Genomic DNA, 19105 nt, shown 5'->3' with positions numbered 1-19105 from the left:
GGCATGTGCCTATAGTCCCAACTGCTTGGGGGGCTGAGGCAGGAGGATCACTTGAGCCGGGGAGAAGTCAAAGCTGCAATGAGCCAAAATCATGCTGTCAGAGGCGATCAAACCAAAGCTACTCTATCTTGAATAGGGGATGGGTAAAATAGGGCTGAAGCCAGCTGCATTCCCAGGAGGTTAAGGCATTCTTAGTTGCGGATGAGTTAGGAGGTCCGCACAAGGTACAGAGCACAAAGACCTTGCTGATGAAACAGCATATTGTAAAGAAGCCAGCCCAAGCCAGCCAAAATCACTGAGGGCAACAAATATGACCTCTGGTTGTCCTCACTCCTCATTATATGCTAATTATAATGTGTTAGCATGCTAAAAGTCACTCCCACTAGCACCATAACAGTTTTCAAATGCCATGGCAACATGAGGAAGTCACCCTATATGGTCTAAAAAGGTGTGGAACCCTCAGTTCTGGGAATTGCCCACCCCTTTCCTGGAAAACTCATAAATAATCCACTGCTAGTTTAGCATATGTCAAAAAGTAACAGTAAGTATAAGCAGCTGAGCAGCCTATGCTGCTGCCTAGCCTATGGAGTAGCCCCTCTCTCTTCCTTTACTTTCCTAATAAACTTGCTTTCACTTTACTCTATGGAGTCATAGAGTGTGTGAGATCCAAGAACCCTCTCTTGGGGTCTGGATCAGGACCCCTTTCTGGTAATAGTGCCACTGCACTCCAGCCTGGGAGACAAAATAAGACCTCATTTCAAGAAAAAAAGGAAAACAAAAGAAAAAGTTGTTGTTTTAAACCACTTTATTGGGTTGATGTGTTGCACAGAAATGCTTGACTAAAATACTAATTTTTATCTGAATATTTTGCTTATTAAATTTCCTAAGAATGCTTCATCTCAGTAAATCATTAAGGTTTTTTCTTTTTTAAATATGAGATTCATTTAATGAGAGACAATGGACTTTGATATCAGTGAGAGCTGGTTTAAATACTTTATTTTTTATTAACTATATGACTTTAGGCCAGGTATTAAACTTCTCTAAATTATTTCTTCAATTTGAAGTATAACTAAAAAAAAAAAAAAATCCCTTAAATTTTAGCTCCCCCTCTTTAAGTAACATCTACTTCTTATAGTTGTTATGGGGATTAAGTGAAGCAATGTGTAAAAAAAAAAAAAATTAGTACAGTTTCTGGCTGACATTAGGTACTTAAAACATATCAATTTCCTTCTCATTTACCACATCCACATTGTAGGTGAATTTTAATTTTTTCTTTCTCTTACTCTCAGTTATATATGTTCCCATCTTTTTATCTGTCAAAAGACAGAGAAATGCAACTTTCAAACAAACAAACTAACTGACCAACTAATAAACAAATAAATTTCCTTGATGTTTGCCTGTTGTCAGGCCATCCATCCAAATTCTCTGTATGTCACAATGTGGCTTTTAAAACTCTTAGTGTAGATACCAATGAATTCCACTTGAATAAACCTTAGTTGCCAGTCTTTTTATAGACCAAGTGGCTCATGGAGGGAAAGGGGAGTGTGGCCACAAATTCCACTTCACATCTCCCGCAACACTAATAGCTATTTAGTTTTTATTTATCCCTCCTCCTGTCCTATCCCTCATTCAAGGCCTCACTAGCCATTGAAAATTTTCTTGGTAATTTGATAATCTGTCAGTGCTCCTACTAGTTTCTCCTTCCAATAATGTATTGTTCCTGCGTTCTCTGAAATTCTTCCCTTCGACAAACATTCTGCCATTGTACATATTTCACAACCCAGTGTAATTATCCATCTCTTTTAGGGAGCTTTCTAAATACAGTCCATCTCACAATAATACCTCCTTTATTTTAATTCAGAAAATTGATAATAGATTTCCCAAATTACATGGGTTCAATTAATAAGTAGTGCCTTGTGACTTGCTTTGTGTTTTCATGTTATTTTATAACTGTTCCATGAATATTGTTATTTACTCAGCCAAATTGAAAGCTTGAGAGCAAAGTCTAACATTTACCAAATATGTCATATAGGGTAAGTTACTTAACTTCTTAAAACCTACAAAATGGGAGTTATAAAATCATTCTTTCTAGGTTTATCTCATTCAATTCAATGAGATAAGAAGGCCAAATATATAGTTTAGCACACAATTATGTTTAATATAAGTCAGCTGGTTTTTAAATGTGTCCAACAAATGCCTGTTAGGCAACAGATTGAAAGGTAGGATTTTTGACTATACCATTGATCCATGCTCATAATGTAAATTATAAAATACTATTGCACAGCTCTAACCTGATATACTGTATATGAAAGGTAGGCAACTGCTATATAAATGATACATGGACATCCATTTTTTGGTTCAGTGATTATTTCTTTCAGGAAGGTCCTGATGAAGTCAAATTTCTTTTGGAGTTGTAACTTTCAGCTATTAAAAACTGAATTCTGATTGTTTTGGTTCTAACACAGGAAATAAAATCACATGTGTGAGAATGAAGTTTGGCTCTTGGCACTAGGCCTAAAATAAAGATCTTGGGTAAATGAGGACAACATGAATACACTAAAACCATCAATGAACACTAGTGAAAGGTAGCAAACAGAAGCAATGTCAGAAGAGCAGGGAAAAAAGATGGGCTGAATAATGATTAAGGCCGAAGTTTACCTACTTTGAAATTTTTATAACCTAAAGTAGTCTTGGGTTTGAAGAGACCTAACAATCATGTAGTCCAACCTCACACAGGTCATGATGGAGGACACATATTACTTATGTTGAAAGGAAATTATCCACAGCAAGAATACTTTGTGTGCTTGTCAAAGCCATTTTCCAGCTGTGTGGCAATATGTAGCCTCTGCACATTTGTCCTTGTTTCAGCCTCTGGCATTGGTAGCATGATGTAAGAAAAATAAAAACCAGAGTCTAGTGATTGAGAATATAAGCACATCATTGTCTTTTATGACTCAAATTCATAGATTCTGCAGAACCAGAGCCATCACTCAAAAGTAAAGTGGTTGGCTACCACCCGGTTTTGACTGTCCTTGGATAGACATAAGGTCAGTCAATAAATACTGAGTTTGAACAAGAATAAGTCCCTAGTCTTTATCTCTTCTCAGATACCTGTTCAACATCTAACAGGAGACAAATATATCCCTAGGGCCAAGTATTTAAGTTTTAGGAGCACAGAACACAGTGTGGGTACCATGATGGATGGTAAAGAAAGCAATGTCATCATGTCTGAATGACACAAGCTTCCATGAAAAGATCATCAGGGATCTGCTAACCACACAAAACTTAGTTTATTAAGTTGACTGAACAAGGGAAAACAGAACATTTACCAGAGTACCCTTAGTTCTCATGGGGAAAATTTAGGGAAAGGTACTGCTAGGTTTTTTGGTAGGGAGAAGGCAGACAAAGTGGTTTTAGAGTAAAGTTAGTAAGCACGGTCTGGGCAGGTGTTGTTCAGAATTGATAAACAGGAAAATTAGTAGAACAGGTAATAGTCTTTTCTCTGAAACACATGAGTTCAGACTGAGGGTATAGCCACTTATCTATGGTTTTATCTTGGAACGTGTGGGTCTGAATAAGATGACATTAAAACATTTTGGGCTTAAATAGTTTGTGTTGCATGCCATGATTTAGTTCAGTTTACACATTATGCAAATCAGAGCACAGTTTGTTTGGTAAATTGTCATTTCTACTTTAACTTCTCAGAATGTATGTTTTCGCCTCACTCCAGTGGTGACTTTCTAATAAAAGAGACTGAGAAAAATATTTTTGTATTTGAAGGGAAAATTTCAAACTTTTATGTGAAAAAGCAATGCTGTTATTGTCTTACGCATTCTATCCAGGCAGCTTACTAAGGAAATACCAGGGAAAAACACATCGGATGCAGACAGATTGAGGGTAGTTTTCATTTCTGGAATATATCAGATATATTTTCTTTTTTTTCTTTTTTTTGAGACAGAGTTTCACTCTTGTTGCCCAGGCTGGAGTGCAATGGTGTGATCTCGGCTAACTGCAACCTCCACCTCCCGGGTTCAAGTGATTCTCCTGAGGTAGCCTCCCAAGTAACCGGGATTACAGGCATGTGCCACCACACCCAGCTAATTTGTATTTTTAGTAGAGATGAGGTTTCACCATGTTGGTCTGTCTGGTCTCGAACTCCTGACCTCAAGTGATCCACCTGCCTGGGCCTCCCAAAATGCTGGGATTACAAGTGTGAGACACGTTGCCCAGCCTCAGATACATTGTCATAAAAGATTTATTGCCAGGAACACCTGGCATTGTAAATGATTCAGCCATAGTTTATCATTCTGTTTCTTAATAATGTCATCAATGGCTGGAAATGCTGGCCATCCTGAATCTAAGTACGGTACCGTAAGCATTCCAGAATATGATAGAAGCAATGACATACACAGTGAGGAACAATATAAATAGGACTTTTTACTCCTGGTGCACTGGCAGGGAGAACTTGAAATATTTCAGAAAAGAGGTAAGATAGGAAGTGGATGTAACAAAGACACTGCTATACCAGGGAATCCCCTAATTCCCTAACAACAACAACAACAACAACAAAGCAGGAAACACAGAGATTTAGTTTGTGATTGAATCATTATAAACATCTCTGAGGAAGCTTGACTGCAAAAACATGTCCATAGCTTTATTATAATAATCATATTAAAGAAAAATAATTGACCAGTCTCCATATTCAGAAACTATTGTTTCGGAAAGTAATTAAGGATATTTGGCCATAAGTATTTGAATAAACAGATTACTTGCTGGCTTCAAATACCAGTACAAACAAAGTATAGCAAGTATTTAGACAAAGCCCAACACAGAGGCAATTAGGATCATTTATGACTCCAAATCACAGCATATGCAAAAATCTATTACTGTAGTTTATTTCATGAAAAGTATAACTTACCACTATTTCATGAGAATAATTGTTTTTATTATTTTCTCTGTGGCCAAAGGAATTTGATAAACGTCAAATGACTCAGGTGCTCCTTAGAGCCTACAATGAATTATATATTTATTATTCTTTTTCTTTTCTTTTCTTTTTTTTTTTTTTTGAGACACTGTGTCACCCAGGCTGAAGTACAGTGGGATGATCATAGCTCACTGCAGCCTCAAACTCCTGGGCTCAAACGATCCTCTTGCCTCAGCCTCCAGAGTAGCTGGGACTATTGGTATGGGCCACCAGCCTTGCCAGATTCTTATAAATCTGATCTTTACAATAACCCTGTAAGCAGAAAGAATTACCTCCATTTTAATCAAAAATATTTTGATTTCAAGAAACTTAACTCATACTATTTAAGAAAAAAGGGAAAATAATTAGCTCATATAACTAGGAAGTCCACCAGTGGCTGTTGCTTCAGGCATGGACAGATCCAGGGACTTAGATATAACTCTCTTTCCTTCCCTTTACAGTGCTTTCTTTTGTGTTGTGGCTTCATGTTCATTCTTCCTTGGCCACTGAAGCAGCCATTAGCCTATCTTACAGCCTATCTTATCTTCCCTCAAAAAGTTAGAAAATAAAATCCCTTTTCTCTGACATGCTTATATCAAATCTCATAATAAGTCTCTGAATGGCCTTGCTCAGATTAGTTTCTTATCTCTGAAAAGTCTCTATGGCTAAAGGGATGAAGCACTTTGATTGTCCCCCCTGAGCCATGTGGTTATACCTGTAGTTGGGGGATGAAGTGGTGATATTTCACAGTTGCACCGTCACCACATGATATAGGGAAAGATTAATTCTTCAAGTAAAGCAATACTGAGCAAAGTATGTCCAATACATCTTTCATTGTGCAAATGAGAATACTTTAGCCCAGAAAAATTAAGAAAACTAATGATGAAGACTAGATACCTTTGGCATCAAGTTTAACTTCCTTTAGTCAGGTAATAATGTTTATCATGATGTAACTCTAGATTATCTCTAAGTTCACCTACTATACTCTCTTAAATACACTCCTCAAACAATAAATGTATTTTGGCTTTTCAGACCCCATAATTTCACTCATCTTCAGATTTTCTACCTCTTCCACTGGAGTGTTCATGCTTATCTCTCAATTTTAACTTTTATGTCTCTATACCTTTCCTCCCTTATGGGGAGAAAACTAATCTAAAATGAAAGTATAGGTACAAGGGATCAAAATAATCCTGGCAGTATTTGAATCCCTAAGGCCAGGTCTTTTTAAAGACAGCCACACTCCTATCCTTCCTGTAGCTTGGTTGTTTAATATTTATTTGTATTCCATTAGTCAATAAAGTGATTTTCTTCTTTTGAATAAATCAGTGAGAGCTGGCTTTTTGTCACTTAGAACTCAACTATGACTGATGGTTGCTGAACTATTATAGCTTCTAGCAGATAGAGCATGAGAGAGAGAGAGTCCTTGAAGATAAGGACTATGTGATTTTTCTGTCTGTAATCCTATCAATTAGCCACAGGCATTCAATATACCTAAGCCAAGCCATATATGGTCACGATTATTTGTTGGACACATACTAAGCATGTGGGACTGCATTTATCATTAGGGAGATACCATGGCTGTCCTTATTTACTTCTTCAATCTCATCTCATAGCAACTTTAGTCTTTCTTCTTCAGACACATTGCTAACTTCCATCTTTGGAATTTGCAGAGGCTGCACTATTCTTTCTGACCTTTCTGCCTCTTAACTTGAGAAATCACCTCACTCCTTCAGGTAAGCCTTTCCTTACCTTCCTGACTTGATCAGGTCTCCCATACACAGTTTCTCAGAGGACCATGCACCTGGTATCTTTAAATAACATTGGTTAGAACTACACTTTGATATTTATTGTGTTGATTATTTGCTTAATTTCTGTTTCCTCCAGTAGTTTAAAAACTTAAAGAATATAAAGCTTCTGTTTATTTTCACACGCCATTACATCTCCAATGCCTAATAAAAATGCTTGGAACAGTAGAAGTCCAATATATATCGCTGGATGTTATGAATAAGATTGGGTCCTACTTTAAAGAGCTTATAATCAAGTTAGGAACTTGAGCTATACATATTTTTAAATGCCAGCTTTGAGTCCTCTATTTTTATTTGCTAAATCTGGAAACTATAGATGAGTCACAGAAACACTTAGAGGAAGTTTTATGAAGGAGACACTACAAGAACTAAATGTTTTTGAAAAGGTATCAACAAGTGTGTTAATCTTCTTTTGTTGCAATAATAAATGTTCCTATTATCTCAGTGTTTTATAAGAGCAAACATTTATTTCTTACTTATATTACATGAAGGCTACGATATGGTTGTAGCTCCAATGAGTTCAATGCTGCTTGGCTAGACTTGGCTCAGTTCAGCTCCACTTGTTTTCTCATTCTGGAATGCAGGCAAGAGGAATAACCAATATCTGGGATACATACAGACAAAGTGAAATTATTATTACAGTCAAGCAAATTGACATATCCATCACACTCCATAGATACCTTTTTGTTGTTTTTTGCTATTTATTTACTTAGTTCTTACTGATTGATTGATTTGTGGAAAGGAATGTAGCTGTCTTTAGAAAGACCTGGCCTTAGGGATTCAAATACTGCCAGGATTACTTTGGTCCCTTGTATCTGTTCTTTCATTTTAGATTAGTTTTCTCCCCATAAGGGAGGAAAGGCATAGAGACATAGAGGCACAGAGACCTAAAATATATTCTCTGTTTTAATGGTGATTCTAGTGGGGCTAAGCTACATTATGCACACAAACTCTTCTCAATTCCATTAGTCAAGACAAGTCATGTGGCAAGTCAATACGAAAGAAAACATACTCATCTATCATACAAAAGGCATTCATGAACTTCTTCTTTTTTCCCCTCAAAATTGTTTTGGTTATTTGGTGTCTTTCTTAGTTCCATTTACATTTTATGATTTTTTTCCCATTTCTTTGAAGAATATCATTGGTATTTGTATAGAAATTGCATTTAATCTGTAGATCGATTTTGGTAGTGTGGTCATTTTCACAATATTATTTCTTTCAATCCACAACATATCTTCCATTTTTTGTGATCTCTTCAATTTCTTTCATCAGCATTTTATGGTTTTTCATGTAAAGGTCTTTCACCGCCTTAGTTAAATTTATTTCTAGGTATATTTATACCTAGAAATAAATATACCTAGATATATCTAGGTATAAATATACCTAGAAATATTTATACCTAGAATAATAAATAAATAGAAGCTATTATTTTATAGATTCTATAAATAGAATTCCTTAATTTCTTTTTCTGCTTCTTTGTGGTTGGTATATTACCAATTTTGTATGTTAATTTTGTATCCTGCAACTTTACTGAATTTGTTTATTAGTTCTAAAAGTTTTTTTGGTGGGGCTTTTAGGATTTTCTATATAAAAGTATTGTGTCATCTGCAAAAAGGGATAATCTGACTTCCTCCTTTCCAATTTGGATGCCCATTATTTATTTCTCTTGACTAATTGTTCTGGCGAGGACTTCCAGTAGTATGTTGAATAAGAGTGGTTAGAGTGGGCATTCTTGTCTTGTTCCAGTTGTTCGGTAAAAATCTTTCAGCTTTTCCCCATTTGGTATAATACTAGCCACTGGTTTGCTATATGTGGATTTTACTGTATTGAGGCACGCTCCTTCTATACCTAGTTTGTTGAGGGTTTTTATCATGAAGTGATGTTGAATTTTTTCAAATGCTTTTTTGCATCTATTGAGATGATCAACTAGACCTCTTATGTCTCACTGTATATAAAAATAAAATCAAGATGAATTACAGACTTGACTTCAGTGAAAACCTGATACTCTGAAACTACTAGAAGGAAATATTGGGGAAACACTTCATATCATTGATCTGGGCAAAAGTTTTTTAGAAAAGACTTCAAAAGCACAGGCAACAAAAACAAAAATAGACAAATAGACAAATGCTATTACATTAAGCTAAAAAGCTTCTGTGCAAGAAAAAAAAACAATCAACAGAGTGAAGAAACAACCTATAGAATGGAAGAAAATACTTGCAAATGATCCATCCAACAAGGGATTAATAACAAAAATATATAAGGAGCTCTAATATTCAAATGCAAAAAAAAATCCAATTACAAAATTAGTAAATAATCTGAGTAGACATTTCTCAAAAGAAGACACACATATAGCCAACTGGCATATGAAAAAAAAACTCAACCTCACTAATCATTAGGAAAATGCAAATGAAACACACAATAAGATATCATTTACCCCAGTTAAAATGGCTATTACCAAAAAGAGAAAAAAATAACAAATGCTGATGAGGATGTGGAGAAAGGGGAACTCTAGTATCCTACCAGTGGAAATGTAAATTAGTACAGTCACTATGGAAAATGGTATGGAGTTTCCTCAGAAAACTAAAATAAATCTACCATGTGATCCAGTAATCTCACTGCTGGGTATATATATACAAATAAAAGGAAATTAGTATATCGAGGAGAAATCTGCATGCCGATGTTGATCGAGCACTATTCATAATAGCAAAGATGTGGAATCAGCCTAAGTGTCTACCAATGCATAAACAAATTATCTTTAAATGTGAGTTATATATATATACATATATATACACATATATACACATATATACATATATACACATATATACATATATGTATATACATACACACACACATATATATATATAGAGAGAGAGACAGAGAGAGAGAGAGAAGGGAAAACAAGAGAGATTGTTTAAACAAAACAGAAGAAATGAGTTCTAGTGTTCGATAGCACACTAGCGTAAATAACTACAGTTAACAATCATTTATTGTATATTGAAAAATAGCTAGAAAAGAAGATTTTAAATGTTCCCAACACTAAGAAGTAATAAATGTTTGAGGTATGAATATTCTAATTACCCTGATTTGAGCATTACACATGCTATGTATGTATCAAAATAGCACATGCACCCTATAAACATGTACAATTATTATGTATCAATTAACAAAAGATCATGGAAAGGGGAATTGTAAACAGTAACAAGGACAAAAATACAAATGTAAGAATATTCTTGTTAAAAACATTTTTGGGGACTTCAGCTTATTTTTGATTAAACTTTCTATTCCATAGTTTATTGAGATATCCTTAGATTTTACCCATTGTCTGTTCCCCATGACCAGGATCTTATCTAGGATATCATATATTTAGTCATTATGTCTTCTTAGGCTCCTTTAGGTTATGACAATTTTTTCAGATTTTTCTTATTTTTGATGACCTTGTTTTTTAAGTTATTTTTCTTGTGTAACAAAGCTGCACTTGTACCCCTGAACTTAAAAATAAAAGTTAAAATAAATAAATAAAACTTTTTTTTCTTGTTGTTTTCTTATTTTTGATAACCTTGACTGTTTGGAGGTATACTCGTCGGGTATTTGTATAATATCCCTCAACTGAGGTTTTACAGATTTAAAAAAAAATCATAATTAGAATAAAATTATGGTATTTTGGAAGAATGACCAAAGGCATGAAGTGCCATTTTCATCACAGTATATCAAGGATACACATGATCAAGATGACTAATAACCGTTTATATTTACCTTAATCTCTTCACTGAAATACTGTTTGTCATACTCTCTATTATAAAGTTAATCTTTTCCACCTCTTTCCATACTGTGCTCCCTGAGAAAATGTCACTATGAACAGTCCACACTTAAGATGACAGTTATTCTCTACCTTTTTAAGGGTGGAATACCTACATATATTATTTAGAATTCTTCTGCAGGGGAGAGTTGTCTACTCTCCATCATTAATTTGTTTTTTAAATAATTTGTGTCAATATGGACTCTTTTTTAAATAAAATGTTTTATGAAGTTAAACTCTCAAATTTGGTGCCAACTCAGATTATTTAGAATCAAAATACAAGGAAATAAATAAATACATATATACTTACATGTATGCAGAACATAAAGTTTCTAAATATGCTAAGCTCTTGTTTTATTTTCCTATATGTTTGTAAGGAAGGCTTGTCTAGTAGCAGATGAGCCTTTCTCCCCCACATATTGCTACTTTATTTTTTAATAAAAATTGTATACAGTCATGGTGTATATATATATATATATATATATATGTGCGTGTGTATATATATATGATTTTTACAGTCAAGTAATGTACATATTAATGTCTTCACATAGTTGCCTTTTTGTGTGTTGTGTTGTTAGGGCACCTGAAATCTCTCAGCAAATTTCCAGTATACAATACAGTATTATTAACTTCAGCCATCATGATGTACATTAGATTTCTAGACTTATTCAGTCTTTGACCAGAATATTCCCATTTCCCCCACCTCCTCGGCCCTGGTGTAGCCACTTTACCCTGCTTCTATTTACTCATTTTTTAGATTCCACAGGTACATGAGATGGTGCAGTATTTTTCTTTCTGTGTCTGGCTTATTTCAGTTGGCATAATGTCCTCCAGGTTTATCCATGTTGTCATAAATAACAAGATCACCCTTCTTTGAAGGCTGAATAACATTTGTGTGTATGCGTGTATTTATATGTATATATACCACAATTTCTTTGTCCATTAATTGTCATTGGACACTTTAGTTGCTTCCATATCTTGGCTATTGTGAATAATACTGGAATGGAATGTGGGAGTGCAGATATTTCTTTGACATATTGAGTTCATAAGGTTTGGTCATATGCCCAGATGGATCCTATGGTAGGTCTGCTTACAATGTTTTAAGGAACATACATACTGTTGTTCATGGTGACTATACCAATTTACATTCCCACCAGCAGTATACAAGGGTTGCCTTTTCTCCACATCCTTGCCAATACTAATCTTTTTGATAATAACTATCTTAACAACTGTAAGGTGACCTCATTGTGTTCTGATTTGCACTTCCCTGATGATTTGTGATGTTGAGTGCTTTTTCATATACCTGTTATTTATATGCCTTTTTTGGAAAATGTCTATTCAGGTCATTTGCCCACTTTTAAATCAGGTGTGTTTTTTTGTTTGGTTTTGTTTGTTTGCATGTTTGTTTTTTGCCATTGTATGAGTTTCTTATATTTTCTGATATTAATCCATTATAAAATACATAGTTTGCAAATGTTTTTTCCTAGTCAATAGGTTGTCTTTTTTTGTTGACTGTTTCCTTTACTATACAGAAACTTTTTAGTTTGATGTCCCTCTTGCTTATTTTTGCTTTTATTGCCTGGGATCTTGGTGCCATATCAAATAAATCACTGGCAAGGCCAATGTCATGGAGTTTTTTTTCCCTATATTTTCTTCTAGGAATTTTATAGTTTCAGGTCTTATGTTTAAGCCTTTAATCAACTTTGAGTAGTTTTTATGTTTAGTGTTAGATAAGGATTCAATTTTATCCTTTTATGAGTGGATATCTAATTTTCCTAACACCATTTATTGAAGTAACTATCCTTGTCTCATTTTGTTTTTCTTGTGACTTTGGGAAAAATTAGTTAACTGTTTGTGCTTGGGTTTATATTCAGGCTTTCTAGTATGTTTCATTGGTCTATGTGTCTGTTTTTATGCCCATACCATACTGTTTTGATCACTATAGCTTTGTAGTATAATTCTAAATCAAGAAGTGTGATTTCATGTTTTTTCTTCTTCATCAAAATTGCTTTGGCTATTCAGGTGCTTTTGTGGTTCCAAACAAATTTTAGAATTATTTTTGCAATGGCATATGAGCTTTGAACAGTGTGCTATTCAGGTGGATAGGGAGAACTTAACTAATAATGACTTTAAAAAGCAGGTGTATATTTTTACCCAATAGTGTTTATTCAGCTGCCAAATGTGGAAACGAATTGCCACTGTAGATTGATATTGACAGAAATAGCAATAAATAGGAAGACCCAGCTCCCCTTCTTTTACCTCCTAATATTTCTCTAGTGCTGAAAAATAGATCTCTGAAATACAATTTGTACAGTCCTAACCTAAGCATCACAAAGTTGAGTACAGGAATATGGATCTGGAGCCAAGGACCCATAGGTAAATGACTAGTACATCTTCCCCCCTGAGCCCCTCTGTCCTCTCCAGGTCTGCCATACAGATGCCATCTATTTGCTTCCATATGGCAGAACTGATTGCATTTTTTGGGTTAGATATCTTCCTCTTTCTTGAATTAGATACTCTTCTGGCATATATTTTTCTGTGGTTCAGGAGACTATTCTAACGGCCGGATATTATTACTGGAACACCACTCTCCAAAGTCTTCTTCCTTCAGTGACTTCACATGACACTTTAAAGCTCTTGGAGCTGGAAATTCACTCTTGGGAATTCTCTCTCTCTCTCTGTCTCTGTCTCTCTCTCTCTCTCTCTTTTAAAGAGTCTCACTCTGTCACCCAGGCTGGAGTGCAGTGGTGTGGTCTCAGCTCACTGCAACTTCTGCTTCCCCAGCTCAGGTGATCCTTGTGCCTCAGCCTCCCAGGTAACTGGGATTAAAGGTGTGTGCCACCATGCCCAGCTAATTTTTGTATTTTTAGTCAAGACAGGTTTCCGCCATGTTGGCCAGGCTAGTCTTGAATTCCTAGCCTCATGTGATCTGCCTGCCTCAGCCTCCCAAATTGCTGGGATTACAGGCGTGGGCCACCATGCCCGCCCCATCTTAGGAATTCTCTATGTCTTCTTCTATATTCATATTATCTTCCATTACCTACCCCCACCCACCACACACGCAATCATAAGGAAAACATAAAGAATAGAGAAATAAAGGAAAGATCGTTTCTTCAAATGTCCAATAAATTGTCATATAGAAAAGGCATTAAAGCCAGTATCAAAATATCACATTACTCCATAAGGATATATACATCTACTATGTACACCAAAAAATTAAGAATAATTTTTAAAAATAACAAATAAAAATGTGAATAGCTAAAAAGAAAATAAAAGGCATTAAAGCCATTATCTTTTGCTCCACAGAGCTGAGATAGAACTGATAGATACAATTATGAGGTCAAATTTGCCAAAACATAAAAATAAAACTTAATTTACTCAATGCATTCTTTAAATAAATATTTATTAAACAACTATTACATGTTAACTATTCTTCTTGAAGTGGGGATATAACACTAAACAAGATGGAAAAGTTCCCTCCGTATAGATTTTGTAAAACAAGTTTATTTCAGAGACTACTAAGTGTTTTAAAGAGAATGAACAGACTTCTATAATAAAGTATATTGATGGAGAGGGCAGAAAAGTCATTCTAGAAATGAAAACTTCTAAAACTAGTAAGAATCACCTAATCAGATAGTGAGCACTCTGCCACCATAAACATTCATACTGTGTAGTATCATTGACTTTAATTGAGAACATCTATCTGCTCAGTGTTCTCCTAAGTGCTTCACAATTCATTTAATCTTCAAAAACAAGATAAAACAATACAAATTTAAGAAAAACTATCTTGTGGATACAACTATGGTTCTGATTTTACACATGAAAAAATAAAAGAGTAGAAAAGTTAATGAACTCATCCAATGTTACAAACTGGGAAGCAACTGAGCCAAACTGAACTCATATGGTCAGATTCCAGAGCAAGTGCTCTTTATCATGACACTCAGAGGCCACTAGGTTTGTTGACCATAAGCATGGATGCTGTTCATTCATTTAACATTCAACATTCCTATCCAGTGCCTGCTTTATGTCGTCTGCGGAGCACGACACTGGAAACAGAGCCCTGAACAAAACCGCCGTTAAGTCCCAGCTCTCACAAAGCTCACAGCATATGCTTTCAGGATGTCACTGGTTGGGTTCTCTGGGAAGATGACACTGAAGTAGAGTCATAAGGGAAAAGTTTCATAAAGGTATGAGACCTGTGTGAGGAAAAGGGTAAAAAACATACTATAAAACAAATGGAAAACATCAGATTAATTCTTGAGAGGCAGACTAGAACTCTTCAGAAAGAAGCAAATCTTGGCAATAAATGAGATTTTAATAAAACCTTAATGTACCTTATGTTGTATTTGATTTGCTAAACACTTGGATTTCTTAGAGACGCTGCACTTATTTTTATAGCCATATTGTTCTCCTTTCAGTAACGGTAAGGTCAAAAGAAACACTACTTCAGATTTTGGGGAAAAAAAAAAAGCCAATGTAAAAGATTCTCAGTTCAAACAGAACTTAGTGCAGGTTGGTGAGAAGAAATATCAACTCTTTCCAAATCAAAAGAGAAATACAATATTCCAAGTCACTTCAGGAAGGATCAGAATTTGTAAGTAATATTTGTGTAATGGAATTCATTTTATTGTGGTCTTGTTCTACCCAAATGCAGAGGCTGGAAGTGGAATGAAAATTCTCTTTGAAACCACTACTGGTCAAGAACACTATCCTGTGTTTCCAGACCTTAGGAATTTCCTAGGAAGCTTAGAGGAAGGTACCCAGACAGCACAAGGGTACTAAACAAATCTCATGGCACAGGTAAGCAGTATTTCTGCTGGGAGGTCCTCACACATGGAGAGGCAAGTGGTAATGGTTTGTTCTGTCCGATGGTGCTGAGAACAGCCAACATGTACCCTTGACAGAGGTTATGTGCAGAAATGCCTATGTAAATAGCCACAATAGGACTACGAGCCTTATTCTGGCATCCATATGGCTTCCTGGCAGTTATGACTGATATGTGCTTTGCAGTCTCTTGATGATAATTCTGCTTCTGTCCTCATACCATGTCCCCTTCCCCAGTGCTCCTTCTTCTTAGGCCCCTATGACTTTTTTCATGCTAACTTTCTATTCAGATCTACCTGCTCTACTCCAACTTTCTGCTCAGGAATTTCATCTAGTCTCCCCCAGGAGTAGGGCTAGTCTGAGACTTACCATAAAAGAAAGAGCTAAGATCATATGGTATAAACTTTCAGTTATTAGATGAAAAAGTTCTGGGGATGTAATGGACAACATAGAGACTGTAGTTATTAATACTCTATTGTATACTTTATATTTGCTAAGAGAGTAGATCTTAAGTGTTTGTACCACAAAGAAAAAATGGTAACTATGTGAGGTGACGGATATGTTAATTAACTTGATTGTGGTCACCATTTTACCATGTGTATATATCAAATTATCATGTTGTACATCTTAAATATATATGTTTTACTTTAATGAGGTCAGTTATACCTCATTAAAGCTGAGTAGGGGGGAAGAGAGCTAAACTAATGAGTTTGGCCCACTGTTCATCAGCATTTGACTTTACCAAGAAGCATTTTGGGTGTTACCTATCTGCATGTAGATAAGTTTCACTCAGATTGGTCTCCTATTCAAATGTCCCATGGGCTCATTCTTTTGCTAATAGGTGGTGGGGAAAGTAAGCAGTGTAAGTTATAACCTAAAAGAGCTACTTCACTATAAACTTTGTAAATGATTGAGACACAAACATAAATGTCTTATGCTTGTGTGGAATACAGCCATGCTAATATTGGGAAAGAGGTATTCTTCCCACTTCTCCATGAAGAAATGCAGCTCAATTTCAGTCATTGACTGAGGACCATAGTGAGATTGGTTGGGTGCCTCCAGGACTCTCACATATAAGGGGTACCTGTACTCAGGAGTGAGTGCCAGTTATACCCAGCATATCCAGGAACAGAGAACTGGAGCATATGGGGAGAGGAAAAAGACCTGAATAGAGGTAATGAGGCAGCTGACCAAATAGAATTTTGCAACAGAACAATGGTGGGGCCTTTTTTGGGAGACAGGCTGATGACAGGAGGTGAGGGCAAAGGTGAAACACAGACTGCGGGCAGGTGAATAGGAGAGATGAGCAAAAGATAATGTAATGAATCTTAAAATTGCAGATGTACTGAGACAATAACCAGTAAACAGAACGCAAGTAGACATTTAATCACAGGGTAAATCTGGCCAAAATGGCCATATCAAGGGGTGACGCGGGATTAAGAAAATAATAAGTCTGAGTTTGATTGCTGGTGCTTGGCTACTGTTAAGATATATCTTATGCAGAATGAACTTGCCAAAAATAAGATGAAACAACATAAAATTTAGTTTTCTGGCATGTACTGCCAACAGGAAGAAATAGAGGTGCTTTTAGGATGCTATCCTGATAACTTATGTTCCTGCCTGAGCTTGGACAGTGAAAACACAAAGGCAACAGCTTTGCCCATGAATATGTACCTATTATAGAAGTGAAGCACAGGACATTGGAAGGCCAGGAGGCAACCTCGATTCTCCAGGAAATGTGCATTCACTGCAAAACAGCTATTACGGGATGTAGTATGCTCAAAGGGCAAGGATGTCTGCATGCGTCATAGGAAGTTGAGTGTTTGGGATTTAAATGTGGACTTTGACTTGAGGTCTGGTGATTATACTTCCTGACTGTAAAAAGGGACAAGTTTCATCATTGTATCCATGAGACATGTGGTTAAAATTCCTCTTTATTGACTGTAAGCTTGTCATCTATTTGAAAGATTGCCTGGGCTCCTAAAGTTAAAAATATTACTCTTAGTACTTTTGATTTTTGTGGCTCTTGAAGAGGTAGTGAAAATCAATGCTTAGAAGCCTCTTTTCATTAAAAACAAATAAAAAATGGTAGGAGAGGAAAGATTGCAACTACAGAAAAGAAAGAAGCTGTTAATCTAACCTCTCGTGATGGTTAACAGTGTTTTGCTTATGTATCACATATTTTGAGAGCACATAAGGATACTAGAAAATAGCAGAAGGCTATTTAGTAGCCAGTGAATTCTTGGAAAGCAGGAGGTGCAGAGATGATAGAATAAGCAACAAGAAGACAAGTAGAGGAGCGATCTCATCATGGGTACCAGGAAGATGGCTTCAGTGGTTTTAACAAGGAAAAACAACATGATGGGCATGGTGGCACATGCCTTTAGTCCCAGCTACTCAGGAGGCCGAGATGGGAGAATTGGATTGCTTGTGCCCAGGAGTTCAAGGCTGCAGTGAACTATGATTGCGTCACTGCACTCAAGCCCGGGCAACAGAGTGAGATCTTATCTCTTAAACAAACAAACAAATAAATAAATAATCGTACGCTGAAAAGCCTCTTTTCTTTTCTTGTACTCCCAAGTAAGTTAACTCACACAAAGCCAGGAACATCACAGCACGGTTGTAGAGTCGGGGAAAAAATTAGGGGAGGGTATACATCAACTTTCCATATCATCCTCTGTGTTAATCATAAAATGTGTGGTTTTTGTTGATACATGCTGATCTTCCTCTGTCCCTGTAGTACCTGATATATGTGTTGTATGAGAATGCTGCCTAATTTATGCGCTACACATACACTACTAAAACACCCAAAGCGAGATTATTTATAAAATATGCTCTCAACAACTTTCGAAGTCATACAATATGAGATAAAAGTTGCAAGCACAATTAAAATAGTCCCTCTGTGCACTTTGGAAATTTGTAACATGGAGCTAATATTTTACCCAAATTACTAGGTAAAATAAACTTTATTCAATATGTACATATGTAACCAAATGTATCAGTGGGATTATACAGGATTAGTTCTCTGGGAAGCAGATTCTGAGAAGCAGTTTAGCTTGCAAGATGTTTATTAAGGAGTGTCCATGGAGTCCACATCTGTTGAAGGAAGGGGAAGGAAGCAGGAAGCAGCAGGGAGAAGTTGATGGGCAAAGTAATCTCAACAGCAGCCTCCACCAACCCTATGGGGAGCTCTGAAGCTATCAGAGCCCTTCATTGTTGTCCAGACTTGGGCCAATTTGGCCAGGCCTTCTATATGGAGCGGTCATTTTATCCAGGCAACCCTCTGGAGGGTGTGGTTGGTTATGGCCGCTCTGTAGCTGGGGCAATCTCTGAAGGGGCTGACAACATTCTCACCTCTTAGAGCACCAAGTCCTCCATTGTTGGAGGATCTGGGAAGCACATCAAGTGTCCACCCCCTGGGATGTCTGTGTGTCCAGGACTACACCAGATAATATGGAGAAGATAGATAAGTAATGTATCTAAGATACAGTTATCTCTCTCAAGTGAAAGAGAAAGAGAAACCATGTGTCACACACATTCAAAGTAGAGCATATTTAATAGCATCTATTCTGACAATTGCAAGTTGTGTGAGCTTAACTCTTGTATGGCTCCAATTTTTGTTTGAAAGTTATAGATAACACCTTTACTAAATTTGTTTATCAATTCTAATAGTTTCTAATAGTTTTTTGGTGGAGTCCAACTATAAGATCATAT

The sequence above is a fragment of the Pan troglodytes genome, chromosome 9 (genome assembly GCF_028858775.2).
Source record: "Pan troglodytes isolate AG18354 chromosome 9, NHGRI_mPanTro3-v2.0_pri, whole genome shotgun sequence".
In the NCBI taxonomy this organism is placed as follows: Eukaryota; Metazoa; Chordata; class Mammalia; order Primates; family Hominidae; genus Pan; species Pan troglodytes.
This window is presented reverse-complemented; position numbering follows the sequence as displayed.